Source organism: Sabethes cyaneus, chromosome 2 (assembly GCF_943734655.1).
Source record: "Sabethes cyaneus chromosome 2, idSabCyanKW18_F2, whole genome shotgun sequence".
NCBI lineage: Eukaryota > Metazoa > Arthropoda > Insecta > Diptera > Culicidae > Sabethes > Sabethes cyaneus.
In genome coordinates, this window is record NC_071354.1 from 144,203,387 (window position 1) to 144,209,386 (window position 6,000).

Below are 6,000 nucleotides of genomic sequence, written 5' to 3' on the forward strand. Positions count from 1 at the left end.
AACCATAAGTTGCGTCACTGGATTTCAGAGACACATTTATATAATCGACTTTCAAAATGGGTCGAGCATTATCGACGTAGTTTTGGTCGTAATTAGTCATTTCTGTAGCACAAATCATTGCGTATTTGAATGCACTGCCGAATTGTTAAGTATTTGGACAGTCGTTTAATCCGCCCTTTCGGCGAATATTTGAGAAAAAATGTAGGCACTCTTGGCACAAAGTATTTGTGCATAATGCGTGCACCCGTTGCATTCTTAAATGTTTATCCAAATCCATTTGTATTACTAATACCTAGTTTAGATTATCAATAAAGCCTTTTATATAGCGCTTTGTGATGATTCATATGTTTAGACATTTTGATTGCTTGCAATAACCGTACTGAATCCTATTGTACACTCTAGTCACTTTTGACAAAGGACTACGTCTTACGTTATTCCGAAATTTACATTCAGGCGAGTGTTACGAAATGATGAAAAATTTTGAACGCTACTAATTCTGCAAGTTTTGATCAGTTATCAGTAGTTTGTATACCAATTATTTCGTACAAAATGTGGACAAGAATTTCACTAGCAAAAGAAATAAATTCAATTTCAGATATAGTTATCTCTGTTCGCATTGGGCAGTATATAAAATCTTCTATACCTATAAAAATGGATTTCTGTCTGTCTGCCTGTCTGTCGGTCCGTCTGTTCCTTATAGAATCGAAAACTACTGAACCGATCGGCGTGAAAATTTGTATGTAGGGGGCCAGGGAAGGTTCTTATGATGGTTAGAGACTCCTCCAACTACTAAGAGGGGGGGCTACCATACAAATGAAATACAAATTTCCTCATACCTAGGGTTGAACCTAGGGTTGACGCTGACCGTTGGCGAACATCATTCAAACATGATGTGACGTTCCGGACGCATGTGAATGCGCACATTAAAAATGCATGCGACTATCACTGACGGTCCGTTACGATACGTTGCCGGGGATGTTCGCTGATGTGTGTGAGCTTAAATAGACTACAATCTACTCATTTTCGTATTTTCATTTAAAATGTCGAGAAATGATTACAGCCCGGACTCGATTATCCGGGTGTTCATTTTTATTTTTAGCCCGGATAATCGAATCATTATTTTTGGAAATTTTTTTCTAGTAGGGTAGATGCTCCAGTAATGGAGGGATTATGTCGGTGGATAGTGTGTAAAGACAATTTGAACGCTCAATTTATCAGTTTCCAATTGAACTACATGATAATATGATGCACCGTAATGTTGGCTTTAAATACCTACCAAAATTATACGATTCTGCTGGTTGATATATCTAAAATATTGCTTTTTCTGACATTAGTATGTGCTCCCAAAGTAGTGGTAATGTTCCTATAATAGTGGAAAATTTGCCTATAATAGTGGAATGTTGTTTACCGCCTTAGCAACGCTTGCAGTGAGCATGGGAGCAGGTGGATAACAGCGTAGGCTTGTTAAAATGCTATGGATTGTTACGAATTTCTTAAGCAATTCCACTTGATTGGTCCGCTGATAAGGAATTTGCAATTTTTGCAACAACATCTTGAATTTTAACTGTGTATCTTAGATAAAACTGTTAACAAATATATATTTAACAATATAAAACTGAAGTTATCTCGAAATCCACCAAAATTATGATATATTTAGAGTTTCCACCACTACTGGTGCTACCACAACTACTGGAGCATCTACCCTATGTCAAGTTTTTTGACTTTATCTATCTTGATCTATCTTCCCATAAATCAGAAAATTCCTATCTTACGATTTTTTCCACTGATTATTTTATTTTTGTTATAAAATTATTTTTTGTGTGTTATGATTTTCAATATTTAGGTGTTATAAATGATTTTCTTATTATTGATCAATCTCCCCTAAAGTCATAAAATACCTCTTTTGCATTTTTTTTACTAATGATTACGATAATGATGATGATCATGATGATGATGATTTTTAAGTAAAAAAATTGATTTCATTATCGCAGGATTTATTTTTGTTTTGTTCGCCGATAAAAGGGATATAAGAAAGGAATTTTGTAGCTTTAGGGAGGTGAATCAATACTTGTCAAGTAAGAACCATCATGTAGCATGAAAACTATAACATTAAGGTTTAAAATAAATCATCGAAAAACTACAAGGTATGCAGCCCTAGGGGTTGTACGAAAGGGTGACGTAGGACTATATCAGAGCATTAGATCAAGGACTAATGCATTTCAGGTATATGTATGTTTATAAGAATCTGTGAGTGCCATTGTTTAATTGAATTTTTAAAAGAGTAGAGTAAAATATTCAAATTCAATTCTTTATTGAATGCAATGGTCACTTTGAAAATACGTGGACGGGGGTTCATAAGTACAAGGCCTGCAACCCATGAGACATATAGATTTTTTTTTAAATCACTTGTGTGCATCATAAAGGTTGAAATGGTAATGGAAATGGAAATGGTAATGAATGACCAGCCCTCATTTTATTGTGTTGAATATGATTATGCGTAGTTTGACATGTTTCAATAATCTTACGTTAACTGGCTTGTTGCCTTTAAAAGGGCCATTGGTTGCAAATAATATTAAAGCTAAAGCACGCTCATCGCAAATATGACGTACCATTCGAATGTCCTTTTCTTTCGACATGAATGGCAGCTGGCACGTAGGTTAGCGGCGTCGATTCATAAATTCATGCCTCCAAAAACCCGCGCATGCCAAATTTGGTTCTATTTGATTAGTTTTCGACTTATAAGGAAATTTGTGTCTCATTTGTGTGGGAGCCCCCCCTCTTAGAAGAAGGGATCTCAGTATACCATAGAAAAAAATCTTACCTCCCCATGCCAAATTTTATTCCATTTGCTTGATTAGTTCTAGAGTTATGAAGAAATTTGTATTTAATTTGTATGAGAGCCCCCCCTCTTAGAAAGGGAAAGTCTTAGTACACCATAGAAAAAAATCCTGCCTTCTGAAACCTTCACAGGCTAAATTTGGTTCCATTTGCTTGATTAGTTCTCGAGTTTTGAGGAAATTTGTCTTTCATTTGTATGGGAGCCCCCCTCTTACACCCTACTTAAAATTGGTCTCTAATCCCCCCCTCCATAAAATTGTTGGTCATTTTATCTATCCAATGGCATATAAATTGTTCAGTTTCGTTCAGTAGTTTAGTAGTTATTAGCATTTGAAATCTTTCATTCAAACGTTACACTTCTATTTTCGTTTTCACAAAGTGCTACCCAGTCCCAGTATAGTAAACAAAGACGTAGTCCTACGTCAAAAAAAAATTTTTTTTCACCCGGATAATCGAATCCCCAGATAATCGAGTGAAAAACATTAAAGGAGGAGTCCTTGGTGGCACACCGTTAAGTTTATGATGCGGTACATGTAGCAGACGGAACCGATAAGGTTGAAATTTCCAAGATAATGATCAATCTTGTTAGAAATTCACATGGGTTGTATGTTGAAAACCAAGCTCTGTGCAGGCGAGAGGCAACCAATATAAGCGACTATTATGGAAGAAGCGAGAAGAGAAGCAGAAGTGATCGAAGCAAAAATTCAGTCACTGAAGAAGGCATAAAATATTTAATAATGTAATAACAACAGCAAGAAAAAAAGTTATTAAATCACTGTAAATAAATTAAATATCGTTTTCTTTTATCAACTAAAAATGCCTGGAAATTTGCGAAATAAACCTGAAAAAACCTGGAAAAGTCGGAATTTTATTTTCGTTTCATAATCGACACCTTGAAAAAAAGGTGCACTTTTTGCACGATAAGTGAGGAAATGGCAAGCCTGGTGTTCAAGACTCGAGGAAATGAACCGGCTAAGAGAATAGAACAATAATTCGTTCGTAAGCAGGAGAAATGACGAAAGGAAATGGCCAGCAATATGTTGCTGATGAGGTTGATGAGCCGGTGAGACTGTTGTCCAAACTGAAAGATTACAACGTAGAATTAGCTAGATAGCTTTCCGGATCCGCCACCTTTGCAGCCTTCAATTTTTGGATGGCACAGAGAGTAATAAAATTGGTTTTTGCTGCCTAATCCTATAATATTTCGTTTCCTTATGATCAGATGTAACTACTTTTCCTGGACAAACTTAGCATTGGGAGATGCTTGGGCCCATATTTCGATATTTTGGATAGATCCTAAAGACACCGATACTGGCCAATATCGATACTCAGACACCGATATTTTCATCGATACTAACATACTGTTACAATAAAAATAAAATTCCGAGTAGCTCAAAAACTTCAGTCTTCTGACAGATTAGCGTATTAATAAAATGTTTTCCATATTTGCACCAACGTGAAATCGTATTTTCACTCCATGTTTTCTTACCGTTTTGATGTGCAAATCTAAAAACCTGATTTAATCCACCTAGTGGTGAAAGGAGCCTTTGTTATACGGTCTTACTTGCTATATGAGATAGAAATCGACACGTCTTCGGAACATAATTCATCTATTGGTTAACGTTGCGTAGTTCGTTGGTTTACATAAAATTTTTGGAAATTGAATAAGTTTACAAAATTTGAACAAAATAGGAGCACTTATAAATTTTGATAGATCCCTTTTCCATGAAATTGCGGAGTCAGTTGTTATTGATGTGAGTAAGTGCAAGTAAAAGTAAGTTGTAAGGGGAAATACTATTCTTTAACATATACATTGCGTAGTAAAGGTCTAGTTTATAGGTTTTTGAACTATGCATAATTTCCTGTAATGCCATTCTATTTGTTTCATATCAATAAAGTTTTCTTGAATAAATTTCATCAATTTGTATTAACCTTCGTTTAGCTGTTGTAAAGTTGTAAATCGTTGTTTAACTAACTTATATTCTTCTATAAACTTGTTATGAGCAAAATGTCATAATTATTCAATGCATTAATACTTTAAATTGTTAGGAAAAAGATCAGTATAAACCGACATCACAGAAATGAAGCAAGCAGAATGTGAGGTGTACCGCCATTGACTCCAACCGGAATTTTCTCTCGTTTCTTCATATGGAAAAATGGTGTTTTTCTGCAGCAAAACTATCAGCAAATGTGAATTGTTTAATTCGGAGTCAAAATGAGGGTATTTTTTACAATCAAAATTCTACAGTTCCTGAACAAGCAAACATAGAGGTATACTATATTTAGCAAAGTTGTGTATTTTAACTACTTGTACAACTTTGTTATACTTGTAAAAGTCATGCAACAATTCCAAAAAGAACTAAAATAAAAAAACTGATTTTACAAATTCACATACAATAAAGTTTTTTTCTATCTTTGCTGAATAGATAGAAGGTTGCTGTCTTCGGCAAAATTTCTTGTACTTATATGCTCTAAAACTTTGCAGAACTCGTCAAAGTGCGCTCCATTTACTGTTTTTAATTGCGGGCGGGTGTAAAATGTTTATCGGTTTATCTCGTTTATCTGGGTTCGTAGTCGTATTGCTGATACAGTGGACTCTCGGAAAAGTTAATCGATTGGGGAATGGGTCGTTTACCTTTTCCAAAATATAAACTTTTCAGAGTTAACTTTTCCGAGAGTCCACTGTATTTATTTGATTTTTGTGCGAGAAAAAAAAGAGAAAGAAATATTTTTGCTTTGTGCGCAAATTTTGACATTTCGGCACGGGATTTCGTGTAAGTGCGAACAGTCTTATAGCGAATTTGTTTATTCAATCCGGATTAGAACTGGATGAATTTTTTGTGTTCGTTTGCTCCTGATCTGACAGATAAAATTCATCCAGTTCCAACCCGGATTGAATAAACAAATTCTCTATTAAAAATTTTTTTAGTTTCGTACTGCGTAGTCACGGATCGCGGTGCTCAATTTCAATTCCAAAGTTATACTGTAGCGGATAGTACGTGCTTTTTTACCAAGCTTTTAATTAAAAACAAGACGGTTTTGGTGGCAGTGTTTGGGTTTCTAGGTAAAGTATATTCAAGTGGAAGCCGCATTTAAACTGTGTAGCGGTGGCGGTAAACATTGGCCAGGTTAGCCTGAACGGTGGAAAGAAAAGTTGGGTTA